The sequence below is a fragment of the Tiliqua scincoides genome, unplaced genomic scaffold, assembly GCF_035046505.1.
Source record: "Tiliqua scincoides isolate rTilSci1 unplaced genomic scaffold, rTilSci1.hap2 HAP2_SCAFFOLD_107, whole genome shotgun sequence".
Lineage (NCBI taxonomy): Eukaryota > Metazoa > Chordata > Lepidosauria > Squamata > Scincidae > Tiliqua > Tiliqua scincoides.
Genome location: NW_027101359.1, coordinates 65818 through 80414, shown reverse-complemented (window position 1 = coordinate 80414; position 14597 = coordinate 65818). Strand labels below are relative to the sequence as shown.

At 47.1% G+C, this 14597-nt stretch overlaps 1 pseudogene; it reads left to right on the top strand.

Annotated features, from left to right (window-relative positions):
• The first annotated feature begins 5349 nt into the window (after positions 1–5349).
• LOC136635839 (zinc finger protein 585A pseudogene) lies at positions 5350–14088 on the top strand (annotated as a pseudogene).
• The last annotated feature ends 509 nt before the right edge of the window (positions 14089–14597 follow it).

The following is a 14597-nucleotide window of genomic DNA, read 5'->3' as shown; positions in this document are numbered from 1 at the left end:
GACCTCTCTCCAGGGCGAGCCAGTGTTACACTTCTGCTAGCTATATAGCGTTACTTGTTGTAGGAGGAAAAACGCCCCTCTAGCCGCCTCCTCACCTGTGCTGGCTGCTGCGCAGGCCTTGGTTGTGCCCGTGCAGGTGAGGACTGGGCTGCCCATCACTGAAAAATAAGGCCTCCCTCCTTAAAAGCCTCGACAGGATATTGATGAAAACTGTCCTCTCCCAGCAAATCATCCAAAATCTTCCCTCCTGACAGCAGCCAGGCAAGCAGCAGAGCACACAAAATGCCAATGACAAGAGCAAATGCCCAACTTCAGCTTTCCCCAAATGTTTTTACATGTACATCCCTGGAGTCTAAACTGCTGACAAAGCTATCTGGATCCATGATTAGGAAAAGATTATACTTGATGCTTGAAAATACTTGCAGGCTTCTTCTGGTGAGGAAAGGAATCGTAGATGTTTTGTCTGGACTGGGAGCCACTAATTTTCCTGCCTGTGCCGGAGATGCGGAGGAAGGTCTGGGTTCCTGGACACTGTCTGAGGGTGTTTTGTTCTTGCAGGGTCTGGTGATTTTCAAGGATGTGGCCGTGCATTTCACCAAGAAAGAGGCAGCTCTGCTGGACCCAGACCAAAGAGCTTTGTACAGGGAAGTCATGCTGGAGAATTACCAGAATGTGGCCTCTGTGGGTAAGGGGGCTCCTTCCATCATGCCCCTAAAACAGGAATTGGCACCCTTCAGCCCATGAGCTGTATCTGGTCTGCCAAACAACATCGCCCAGCCCTGTGCGGCCCCCAATCCAATGGAAGGCCCCAGCCCCAAAAACCATGCTGTGCCTCCCTCTCCCCTTTTCTTCCTTGATATATGGCAGCTACAAGGTAGGGGGGAGTCGATATCATGATCATGGGGTTAGAGCTTTATGCTAAGCAGAGGGTGAAGCCATTCAGCACATAACTGGGGCACTGATGGCACTGCCACTGCCAAGCACATGGGGGAGGGAAGAGCACCTCCACCTGAGAACTCCAGCATTCTTCTCTCTGTGGTTCAGGCCCTGTGATTCTGAGGTTTGCTCAGAACACAATATGGGTAGCATACAGCTTGCTATGCTTGACGGAGTGCGCTACTCACGAGTTATGAGGCTCTGCACCACCGACATCAAATTTAACTGGGACTCCCCAGCATCGGCTCTCATGTGCTATGTTACAGCTCTTCCCCACTGGGCCTCATGCCCACTTCCCTTTGTTTGACTCACCAGTGCAGCAAGCAAAAGTCAGAGTCAGCTTCCAGTCCAATTAGTCAAAGGTGCCAAGTCAGAGTCCAAAGCCAATAAGCCGAGTTGGATAACAGTCCAAGGTCAGTCAGTCAGTCAGTCTCGTCTCCTCTCCTCTCCTCTCCTCTCCTCCACCATACACTCCCTCTACAACCCACACTACTTCCTGTCTCAGGTGCTCCTTATATCCTGAGGGATCTCATTTCCCCTAGTGCCTGCAGCTGTGCAGCACACCCTTTGCAGAAAGGCCAGGCCTTAACACTTAAAGGGGCCACTGCAGGCACCACATTCTACCTCCTCACCAGATCTTCCGTGGTTCCCATACACTCCACCCCTTGGTGTCGCACTAGTCCCCTTGATCAATGGTTGGTTTCTCTCCCTGCCGGGTGTGGGGCAACTCCTATTCCCTATGCTTTAGTTTGCCTATGTCCAGACAAACTGGGGAATCTGTCCCTTCCATTAGTACCCAATATGAGGACCCAGGGCCCCGACTGATTATCTCCTCAGCCCTGTTTGGTTGGTGGGGGTATATGACCCAAACCTTTTGCCCACTACATAATTCCTGATCAGTGGAGCCAAATCCCCTGTCTCCTGTGGCTGTGGGCTTCCCTGGTCCATCCACCCCTTGGATGGCTGGCACGCTGCACTTCTCGCAGATTAGTTGTGCGATCCGCTGTCCGACCTGACAGGTGAGGTCATGCTTACCCCCATTACGGAGGATAACTTTTAGCTCTCCCTGGTAGTCAGCGTCTACCACCCCTCCTAAAATTTGTATTCCCTTAAGAGCCAGGCCTGACCGGGGTGCAATCCTTCCATATGTCCCCGTAGGTACCGTCACCCCAATCCCTAGGGGGACAGTGATCTGCTCCCTAGTAGGAACAGTTATTTCTTCAGGTGTCATTAAGTCCACCCCAGCGCTGTCAGGTGTAGGACCCCATGTATATAGGTCTTCCAAACCTTTAAGTATGGGATAGGTTTAGGGACTACTAACCCCACCAAGCATTGTAGGGGGGTTTGACCCCCTCCAATAGGTCTATTTAGTTCAAACTCTGCCTGTTCTACTACCTTATTCCACCTTTTTAGTGTGTGATCGGGCGTTAGCTGTTTGATTTTCTGCTTAAGCAGCCCATTCATCCTTTCTATTAGGCCAGCTGCCTGAGGATGGTGAGGGATGTGGAACACCCACTTGATCCCCCATTCATTGGCCCAGTCCTGCACTGCTGCTCCCGCAAAGTGGCTCCCGTTGTCGCTCTGTACCTGAGCAGGCACCCCATATCTTCGTATTAGTGCCTCTATGCCCTTAATCGTGGTCTGCTGGTTTGCTCTGGCTCCTGGGTACACTAATAAATATCCAGAATAAGTATCAACCATTGTGAGGAGATACTGCTATCTCCCTGCCTGTGGTAGGGGGCCTACATAGTCCACCTGCCAGACTTGCCCAGGCCTCTCTCCTCTGTGTAGGTGGCCCAGGGGTGTCCTAGAGAGGGGGATGCCCTTTACCCTTGAGCAGACCCCACAGGCTGCTGTTACTGTGCGGGTGGCATCAGACAAGCATGGGATGCCTCGCTGAAGCGCCCATTCTTTAATGCCCTTTGCCCCCAGGTGGCCTGATTTTTCATGGGCCCATCGAGCTATCACTAATAGCTCCTCGTCCTGATTTTGGGCCGGTGTGGTAGTTCGAACACGGGCCAGCCGATCAACTGCTTGATTGTACTCTGCCTCTTTAGTCCCAGTAGAGTGCCCATCTACATGTCGAGCATGTACAGTCAAGTGCTGTAGACACTGATCAATTTGTAACCACAACTCCCGCCCCCACAATGGGCCTTGATAGAGAGTGAAGTCATCCCTTTTCCACCTGGGGAGCCATACTGTCAGACCTTTATATACAGCCCAGGAGTCTGTATATATGTATGCTGTTTGGTGCTTGCTTGTTTAGTTGGCGGTGATCAACCGTCATCCACCAACTTCCATCTGGTTTCTTGACTGGTCATACTGGGGAGTTAAAGGGTGAGACTGCCAGTCTAATTACCCCTACTTCCAATAACCCCTTTACTGTCTCCGTTATCTCTTTATGTCCGGGCAGGCGGTACTGCTTTACATACACTGCTCTTTCTGGTGGGGGAATATGTAACGGAGTCCACTTAGCCTTCTCCACCTGCACCACCCGGAGTCCAAAGGCATACCACCCTTGGGGGGGGGGGTTTGGAATTCTTTGCCCTGCAATAGGTCTAGGCCTATAATATACTCTGGGACCTGTGAAATTATTATTATTATTATTATTATTTATATACCACTTTTCAACTAAAAGTTCACAAAGTGGTTTACAGAGAAAAATCAAATAACTAAATGGCTCCCTGTCCCAAAAGGGCTCACAATCTAAAAAGATGCAAAAAGAACACCAGCAGACAGCCACTAGAAAAGACACTGCTGGGCTGAGGTGGGCCAGTTACTCTCCCCCTGCTAAAAAGAGGAGCACCCACTTGAAAAAGTGCCTCTTACCCAATTAGCAGGGGTAAATGAGGACTGAAGCCATGAAGGGTGCAAAGTTCAGTCCCAGGCAGGCTTTTTTTAAACCTTTTTTTTTTTTTAAGTCCCAGGTAGGACTTAACCCACAGCCTCCAGCAGGGGGCTCACTCCAGGAGCTTATGTTAAGGTTAAATTTGATATGGGATGGTTGGTGTTGGTCCCTGCTTTGTCCCAATGTGAGCAGGTTGCAAGAAAAACAGCAAATACAGCAGAGTACTTTCAGCAGATGTATTTGAGCAAGGGATATCACAAGTAGAGTAGTCAGTAAACAGTCCAAGAGTCAGCACGTAGAGCAGTCAGTCCAAGTATAACAAATCCAAATCAGTTTCCAACAATACACAGTCAACAGTTCAGTCCATAAGTCAGTAATAACATATACATACAGTATCCAGCCTCCTCAGTCACTGGCAGCAGTTCCTTGTTGGCAACAACTCAACCCAGGTATTTGAATGGCAACAACTCCCCTACTGCTGCACTGGAAGCTCCAGCAGACTAACCTTATGTAGTCAGCTTAGCCAATCAGTGCTGGCTTGGTCACACCCAGGGTGTGTCAGTCCCAGGTGCCTGCTGATTCTGCTGACTCATCAATCTACACCTGCTCCCTGAACCAACTTGTAAGCTGTGGTTCTGCTTCCCTCAGAACACAAAGCTAACAGCTTAACTGTGGGTTAAGTCCTACCTGGGACTTAAAAAAAAAAAGGTAAAAAAAAAGCCTGCCTGGGACTGAAATTTGAGGAGTTTTGCAGCCTCAACTGGCCCCCCTTTTGGTAACTGGCAACCAACCTGTATATTTTGCAGCCATGGAGCACCTCCCTTCCTAAAAAAATAAAATTCCTCATAGGGATTTGAGCCCCTAACCTCGGGCTCCACAGACCAGCACGTTAGCCATTGAGCCATAAGAGCTCTTAGGCTCAAAGTGTTTGGAACTAATACTTGAGGCGCTGATGGCCACCAGCTGGGCTCAAGATCTTATATATTAGTTCTGAACACTTTAACTATAGGCTTTCCTATAGCCCAATGGAGAGAGTTTCCTATAGCCCAATGGGGCACCTCCCCACCTAAAAAAAATGGGGTGTTTCACTCCAGCTGTGGCAGGAGTGCTTTTGCTATCAGGGAGCTCACAAGGGATGGACGTGTGTGTGTGTGTGTAGTTATTGACTACATCTAGTTTTATCTTATTACTTATTTCTCCAATAAAAAATGGTTTAAAAATAAATAAATAAATAAATAAAAGATTAACAAGTAGTGAGTTCCTACACTTTTTTTTTTTTTTTTACAAAAAATCACTGCTAAAGACAATCCATGCCTTCCAGAAGGCATCAGGGACACTAATTTAAATCACCATAAGGTTCATTGTATTCCATACCCACCAGGTATCCATTCTGCCGGTTTCACACTATGCGTGCTGCAGGAAACTATATGCCCTGGGTTCGAACCCCACTCCTGGTACCAATTTGTTATGTCACAGCTCTTCCCCACTGGGCCTCGTGCCCGCTTAAGGCTGATCAGTTTCCCTTTGTTTTACTCACCAGTGCAGCAAGCAAAAGTCAGAGTCAGCTCCCAGTCCAATCAGTCAAAGGTGACAAGTCAGAGTTCAGAGCCAATAACCCAAGTCACAGTCCAAGGTCAGTTTCCAGGTAAGCCAGTCCAATCAGTCAAAGGTGCCAAGTCAGAGTCCAAAGCCAATAAGCCAAGTCAGAGTCCAAGGTCGGTCAGTCGGTCTGTCTCCTCCACCATACACTCCTTCTAAAACCCACACCACTTCCTGTCTCAGGTGCTCCTTTTATCCTGAGGGATTTCGTCTCTAGTGGCTGCAGCAGTGCAGCACACCCTTTGCAGAAAGGCCAGGCCTTAACACTTAAAGGGGCCACTGCAGACACCACATTCCACCTCCTTGCCAGATTTTCCGTGGTTCCCATACATCATGCAACAAGGCAAGATTCCAAAAGGCTATGAGAAGGAGCAGAGGGAGGTGAGCCCAGCAGCCTGGAGCACCAGCATCAAACAGGTAGAACCAGCTTGGCTTGCACAGTGCCCACAAAGTGTGGAACACGAGACAGAATCAGGGTCAAGTGCCCACCTCTTGGAGGGTGCAGCTCTCACAGAGCCAAGCCAGATGGATCTGCCTCCTGTATGAACTTGAGCTGAACTGAACTGCATCCATAAAGTGAATTGGAGCAGGATTCGGTGCACGTGGATTCAGAAGTAAGTCCCACTGTATCCAGTGGGGTTTCTCTCCAGAAGGAAAAGGAGTACAGCCTGCAGGCATAAACTGGACGGTTTGCATGACTGCGGTCACATGGTGGGGGGGGAGGAGGAAGGAAAACCATTTTTCAGAGAGGAGGTTTAAGGGCCGGTCATTGTTAATGCTGTGACCTGTTCTTGCCCCACGTTTTAAGAGGGACGTGGAGAAACTGGACCAGGGGTGCACACCCTCCATTTGGATTCCTCGGAAATGGCTCAGATTTGTCTGCCACACAGTTGTGCATCTTTCTTGTCTTTCTTACTTGTGGCGAAATGTATAGCTGAACTACCAAGCGTTCTCCTTCACTTAAAATCCGTAATTTAAATCGTGTGTCTAATTTAAATTAGAAGGTGTGCTTTGTAATAATAAAATTTGCAGTATTTATTACTTAAGTAAAACAAACATTCATAGTTAGTTGGGGTTTTTTAGTCTTCCCTTTTTTTATTAGATATAGGGATGAATGCAGCTCACTCTCCACTCCCAGACGCGGCTGGGAAGAAGAAGCTGGTCCAGAAGAAGCTTTCCCAGCCCTGCTGTCAAAGAATGATTTCACTCCTTTGGTTTCTTCTCTGTCTTCACAGGGAGAGCTGTGATGGTTCATGACTCTTCAGCTGAACTTATTGTTCTCTTCTCCTTCCCAAGGGCAATTTCCAGCCACCAAGCCTGACCTCATTGCCCGGCTGGAACGAGGGGAAGATGCGTGGGTGCCCGATGCTCACGGACTGGATGAAGAGGCCTCTGGCTTTTGTTGGGGTAAGCGATCAAAACCCAAAATAATAATGCAGCCATCCCTTTAGTGAAACATTTCAACTTGAGTTTTATGTCATTGTTTAACATAAGAACATGAGAAGAGCCCTGCTGGATCAGGCCATAGGCCCATCTAGTTCAGCTTCCTGTACCTCACAGTAACACAGGACAGCAAGAGACCTGCACTCTGGTGCCCTCCCCTGCATCTGGCATTCTGAGGTAGCCTACTTCTAAAATCAGGAGGTTGCACATACCCATCACGGCTTGTAGCCTGTGATGGAACTTTCCCTCCAGAAATTTGTCCAATCCCCTTTTAAAGGCATCCAGGCCAGACGCCATCACCACATCCTGTGGCAAGCAGTTCCACAGACCAACTACACGCTGAGTAAAGAAATATTTTCTTTTGTCTGTTCTAACTCTCCCAACACTCAATCTTAGTGGATGTCCCCTGGTTCTGGTGTTATGTGAGAGTGTAAAGAGCATCTCTCTATCCACTCTGTCCATCCCCTGCATAATTTTGTATGTCTCAATCATGTTCCCCCTCAGGCGCCTCTTTTCTAGGCTGAAGAGGCCCAAACGCCGTAGCCTTTCCTCATAAGGAAGGTGCCCCAGCCCCGTAATCATCTTAGTCACACTCTTTTGTTCCTTTTCCATTTCCACTATGTCTTTTTTGAGATGTGGCGACCAGAACTGGACACAATACTCCAGGTGTGGCCTTTCCATCGATTTGTACAACGGCATTATAATATTAGCCGTTTGTAATGGAAGATCAGAAGATCATCAGGTGGATGCTGTGGTGTTGATAGTGATTCCATGTTTTGACAGCTGGCTGAGAGCTCTGGGAAGGGCAGGGCTGGCTCCACAGTTGTAATCAGTCAAGGCCAGTGGAGACCTGGTTGGACACCTGAGCTTCATTTGACCTTGATGGGACTTTGAATGAGCTAAGGAGGTAGCTCACAGCTGAGCTGTATTTGCACTTAATGGGACACAAAGGATAAAAGGCAGCTTGAGAAGGACCAAAGGAGCCGGGAGAAGCAGGACGCTGATCCAGCCAGAAGCGGGATGCTGACCCAGAGGGAGAGCCGGACGCTGACCCAGCCAGGAGCAGGACGCTAACCCAGCCGGAAGCCGGACGCTGACCCAGAGGGAAACCCAGAACCTGACCCAGAGGGAGACGCTACCTGACCCGGAGGGAACCAGACCAAGAGGGCTACCTGACCCAGACATACAGGAGAAGGGGACTGCCAGGACTCTGCTGGAGGACACAGAAGAGAGGACTGCCAGGACCCTGCTGGAGGAGACACACTGCTGGAGAGGAGGGACTCTACTGCAGAAGACTGGACCGGGAAGACTGGACTGTGCTTTGGAGACCAGATTGGACTTGAATTGGAGGCTTCAGACCTTTACCCACTGAGTTAAGTGGAGTTTTGGGGAGGGAAAGCCTCTGGACAAGAGGACTTGCGGGGAGTGTCTGTGTTTATAGCAATAAATTTGGGTAGTTGCTATAGATAAGGAGTTCTGTGTTCATTCCTATACACACCACAGTGGTTGTTCTAGAGATAAAGAGGGTGTTAGCCAAAAAGCGGGCAATAGAAGGGAGTTGAGATATTTGGACGGGACAAATTGGCGTAGTCGGCAGGATTTGAAAATTAGGTTAGGACACCGTTTTGTTCTCAATACCTTTGCTAATGATCCCAAGCATAGAATTGGCCTTCTTCACTGCTGCCGCAAATTGGGTCGACACTTTCATCGACCTGTCCGCCTCCACCCCAAGATCTCTCTCCTGATCTGTCACAGACAGCTAGAACCCATCAGCCTATATGTGAAGTTTTGATTTTGTTCTGGAAGAACTGCCGGATCCTGGCCCCATCTTCTCCTGCCTGCCCACCTGCCTTCCGCAAGCCCCCCAGACTCCTGCGCCGGCCTGGAAATGCCAGTGCAAACTTATCTTCCTCCATCACTGCGGAGGCTAAATGCAAGCTCTGTGGTCCGGTGCACATTCCTGCACTAGCCTAGCTTACTTCCACAAAGGCGCAAATAGGCTTTACAACACATTTGCGTCCCTCCCGGGCCAGTGCAAAGGACTTGCGTAGGCCCAGGGTGCCATTAGGATTGCACCATAAGTGTGCTTTCTCCTTCTTTTACTCTCTTCCTCTGTTTAGTTTGGGCTCCTACTCTCAGGTGAACTCTGGTCAACTCAGAGTGGACCTGTTTAGACTTCAGCTTTAGCGCCCTGTCCAAATTATGCCTTCCTGCTTTGATGGATTGATGGCCCTCACTTAGCTCCTGTGTCCCAATTTACTGGACCTTTAAATTATGTTCTAACTTAGATTAAGTTCTAAATTGGGATAAGAATCAGGTAAATTTAAATGAAATAAAAAAAGCTTCCTTTCCTCTTTTTCCTCCTCTGTTTTGTTTACTTTCAAAGTGCCTCTGCCTTGAGCTCTTACTCTCCAGTAGACTCTGCTGCCCCTCAGAGTAGGCCTATGTAGACTTGGGATGTAACTCCCTTAAGAATCAGCTCCCTGTCTAAAGTCTGCCTTATTATTATTATTTTATTAATTTATCCCCCACCTTTTTGCCCAGCGGGCACACAAGGTGGCTTACAAACACCTTAAAAATACATTTAAAAACAATTTACAATAATTAAAAATCTAAAAACAAACAAACCCCATGGATTTTCATATAAAAAGCAAGAATGCCAGCCAGCCTGTCAACAATTAAAAGCTTTTGAAATAAAAAGGTCTTCAGTCCACGCCGAAACGTTAACAACGAGGGAGCAGTTCTCAGTTCTAAGGGGAGGGTATTCCACAGTTCGGGGGCCACCACCGAGAAGGCCCTCTTCTTGGCCGCCGCCCCTCTCACATCTCTTAGTGGCGGCACAGTCAAAAGGGCCCCCCCAGATGATCAAAGAGCACAGGCAGGATTGTAAGAAAGGAGGCGGTCCCTCAAATACCCTGGACCCGAGCCGTAAAGGGCTTTAAAAGTCAGAACTAGCACCTTGAATTGGGCCCGGAACAGAACCGGCAACCAGTGTAGCCACCGGAGCAATGGCTCGACAGAGTCAAACCGATGTGCCCCAGCAACCACACGAGCAGCTGCGTTCTGTACTAGTTGTAATTTCCGGACTGTCTTCAAAGGCAGCCCCACGTAGAGCACATTGCAATAATCTAATCTAGATGTTACTAGGGCATGGGTTACTGTGACCAGGTCTGCGCAGCTCAGGTACGGTCGCAGCTGGCGAATCAGCCGAAGCTGAGCAAAGGCTCCCCTGGCTGCTGCCGCCACCTGGGACTCCAGGAGCAGCTGTGGACCCAGGAGAACCCCATGCTGCAGACCTGCTCCTTCAGAGGGAGTGCAACCCCATTCAGAGCAGGACGATAGTCCAGCACCCAAGCTGTGGATTTCCGAATCAAGAGCACCTCTGTCTTACTGCTTTTAATTAAGTAAGCACTTAAGTATTACTTTTATTGTGCTCACCCAGCTCCTGTGCCCCAAATTACTGAACCTTAGAAGTCCTTCCTCAGGTGAGATGAAGTGCTAACTTTAGGTAAAGCTAAATTTGAAAATTGATTTAAGGTTAGAAAACTGAGAGTACACTTATCTTCTCTTACTCCTCCTCCTCCTGGTCTTCCTCTCCTAAACATAGAGAGTACATTTGGCTTCTCCTTCTCTTCCTCCTTCTCCTTGTACAGATGCTTAACTTGCTTTGTCTTACTTGGCACTTTGTTCCAGGAAGCACTTCATTCCAGGAGGCCACCATTCCTGTCCTGCCTTTCTGGGAAATGATCCGTTTATCTTAAATTCATGGCATTTGCAAAATAAACTACACTAGACCAGTCCAGTGCTTCTTAAACCTTTTCCCACTGGGACCCACATTGAAAGTGACACTCTGTTGGGACCCAGCTTTCTGAGCCTTAAGAAACAGTTTCATATTACCAGCCATTCAGGCCTCTGGTTTTTTCCTTTTAATATGATGAGGGGAGGATCCACCTTCTGGAGCGTTTGTAAAGCTCCACGTTTATCGGATCAGGACTGTACTCCTGGCCTTACTCAAGGCCCTTTGCCTTACCTTCAATAAGAGCTGAGGTACACGCACCAATCTCCTCTATGGAGAACTCGTGCAAGGAAAGCGCCCTACAGGTAGACCACAGCTGCGATACAAGGACATCTGCAAGAGGGATCTGAAGGCCTTAGGAGTGGACCTCAACAAGTGGGAAACCCTGGCCTCTGAGCGGCCCGCTTGGAGGCAGGCTGTGCAACGTGGCCTTTCCCAGTTTGGAGAGACACTTGGCCAACAGTCTGAGGCTAAGAGGCAAAGAAGGAAGGCCCATAGCCAGGGAGACAGACCAGGGACAGACTGCACTTGCTCCCGGTGTTGAAGGGATTGTCACTCCCGGATTGGCCTTTTCAGCCACACTAGACACTGTGCCAGAACCACCTTTCAGAGCGCGATACCATAGTCTTTCGAGACTGAAGGTTGCCAATACAAAATACACGCACCAATCCACGAGTAAATGTGCATCACTCAGTTTCACTTTCCATAGAACTCTAAACCTTTTGCTTGTCAGCTTGTGGGCGGGGGTGGAGAACTTCATGCTCAAGAGCTTGTTGGGGACTGTGTTCACAGAACTGAGACCATTTTGGTAGTATTGCTTCCCCCTCAGCCTGCTCTTCAGTGTTAACTAAGGTAGGTTTGCATACTCATGAGTAAACACGTACATGCTGCTCTGTCTCTGTGGGGCTTGATACATTTATCTTGTCAGCTATCAGCTTCTCAGTTTCATAACTGACAGTTATGAAAATCAGTTTCAAAAATCATACTGTCGCCCATAGTTTGGGAACCATTACACTTGAATAATTAACTCTTATCAGTGAATCAGTAAACAAAAATACTGAACTAACCAAGGACTGGGCAGAGGCTGGCAAGATTCTGCTTTGCTTGCCACCAAAACCCTGAATTCCACAAGCAGAACCAATTGCAAAATAGTGAATATATATACACAGAATGCCTCTGAGGACAAGGACTTAGACATGCCATTTCTCTATTCATAAGCTGAAAATATTTTCTTTTGTTCCAGGAAGCAGCAGACCAGATAATGAGGATCAGGGACAGCCCCACTGGATGTTTTCAAAAACTGTCATGCATGAGGTCCAAGACGTGACTTTCAGAGACCAAGACAGAAGAGAGAAGAAGGAGCAAAGATGGACAGGGAAATGGAGAAATCAGTGGGAAGCTTTTCAGGGTGGAAATGTCTTCCGGGTAGAACCAGAAAAAGAAAATGGAGAGAGCGAGGAACAAGGCTCTCAAGGTGCAAAAACTTTCAAGAGTACATCAAAATTGAGAAGTCATCAAAAAAACTACACAGGGGTGAAGAACTATAAATGCTTGGAGTGTGGAAAGAGCTTCATGTGGACCAAAACACTGACTGTCCATCAGAGAATCCACAAAGGGGAGAAACCATATAAATGTTTGGAGTGTGGAAAGAGCTTCAGTCAGAAAGCAAACAGGACTTTTCATCAAAGAACCCACACAGGAGAAAAGCCATATAAATGCTTGGAGTGTGGAAAGCGCTTCAACTGCAAGAAAAGCCTGACTTTGCATCAAAGATCCCACACAGGAGAGAAACCATATAAATGTTTGGAGTGTGGAAGGAGCTTCAGTCAGAGATCACACCTGGCTGTGCATCAAAGAACCCACAGAGGAGAGAAACCCTATAAATGTTTGGAGTGTGGAAAGAGCTTCAGACAGAGATCACACCTGGCTATGCATCAAAGAAGCCACATGAGAGGGAAACGCTATACATGTTTGGTATGTGGAAAGAGCTTCAGTCAGAAAAGAAACCTGACTTTTCATCAAAGAACCCACACAAGAGAAAAGCCATATAAATGCTTGGAGTGTGGAAAGTGCTTCAGGTGGAACAAAAGCTTGAATATGCATCAAAGAACCCACACAAGGGAGAAACCTTGTAAATGCTTGGAATGTGGAAAGAGCTTCAGTGAAAACAGCAGCCTGACTGTGCATCAAAGAACCCATACAGGGGAAAAACCCTATAAATGTTTGAAGTGTGGAAAGAGCTTCAGTCTGAACAGAAATCTGACTGTGCATCAAAGAACCCATACAGGGGAGAAACCCTATAAATGCTTGGAGTGTGGAAAGCGCTTCTGTTGGAACATAAGCCTGACTTTGCATCAAAGAACCCACACAGGGGAAAAACCCTATAAATGCTTGCAGTGTGGAAAGAGCTTCAGTCAGAGCTCAACCCTGACTGTGCATCAAAGAAGAATCCACACAGGAGAGAAGCCATATAAATGCTTGGAGTGTGGAAAGCACTTCAGTTGGAACAAAAGCCTGACTGTGCATCAAAGAACCCACACAGGGGAGAAATCCCATAAATGCTTAGAATGTGGAAAGAGCTTCAGTGAAAACAGCAGCCTGACTGTGCATCAAAGAACCCATACAGGGGAGAAACCCTATCAATGCTTGGAGTGTGGAAAGAGCTTCAGTCTGAACAGAAATCTGACTGTGCATCGAAGAATCCACACAGGGGAGAAACCCTATAAATGCTCTGAGTGTGGAAAGAGCTTCTGTTGGAATGTAAGCCTGACTTTGCATCAAAGAACCCACACAGGGGAGAAACCCTATAAATGTTTGGAGTGTGGAAAGAGCTTCATTCAGAAAACAATCCTGACTTTTCATCAAAGAATCCACACAGGGGAGAAACCCTATAAATGCTTGGAATGTGGAAAGAGCTTCAATCAGAACTCAAAGCTGACTGTGCATCGAAGAACCCACACAGGGGAGAAACCCTATAAATGTTTGGAGTGTGGAAAGAGCTTCATTCAGAAAACAAACCTGACTTTTCATCAAAGAACCCACACAGGGGAGAAACCCTATAAATGTTTGGAGTGTGGAAAGAGCTTCATTCAGAAAACAAACCTGACTGTTCATCAAAGAACCCACACAGGGGAGAAACCCTATAAATGCTTGGAGTGTGGAAAGAGCTTCAGTCAGAAAACAAACCTGACTTTTCATCAAAGAACCCACACAGGGGAGAAACCCTATAAATGCTCCGAGTGTGGAAAGAGGTTCACTGAACGTCGAAAACTAAATGTGCATCAAAGAACACACACAGGGGAGAAACCCTATAAATGCTTGGAGTGTGGAAGGAGCTTCAGTCAGAGCTCACACCTGGCAGTGCATCAAAGAAGCCACATGTGAGAGAAACCCTCTAAATGCTTGGTGTGTGGAAAGATCTTCACTCAGAGTGCAAAACCGACTGAGCATCAAAGAACCCACACAGGGGAGAAACCCTAGAAATGTACCAAATGGGGAATGCACTTCAGTCAGAGAGAGAACCTGAAATTGAATCAAAAGGAAAGTGTTAAGTGTTTCCTTAATCAAAAAGATGCAGTTATATTGGAGAACAGTAAAGAGATTAATACAAGAGATTGCTGAGTTTGTTATCCCTTTGAAAGCAAAATTATTTTTTGTTTATTATTATTTTAGATGTTATAAAGAAAATGATGTGTATTTAGTTATGATGGTATTAACAGTTGCTAGAATTTTATAAGTTAGATATTGGAATGATTTTAGAACTTCAATAAGAGATGAACTGATAGAAAAAATAATGAATATCGCGGAAATGGACAACTTTCAGAATTATTGTATTAACAAAAAAGATACAGATTGAGCAATGGAAGCCATTTTACACATGGTAGAAAGTGGATATTTATAAAATATAATATAGGGCCTTTTGAAAAATTTATGATGTATGATATGGATAAATGGATAAATGATAAGAGAAAAAGT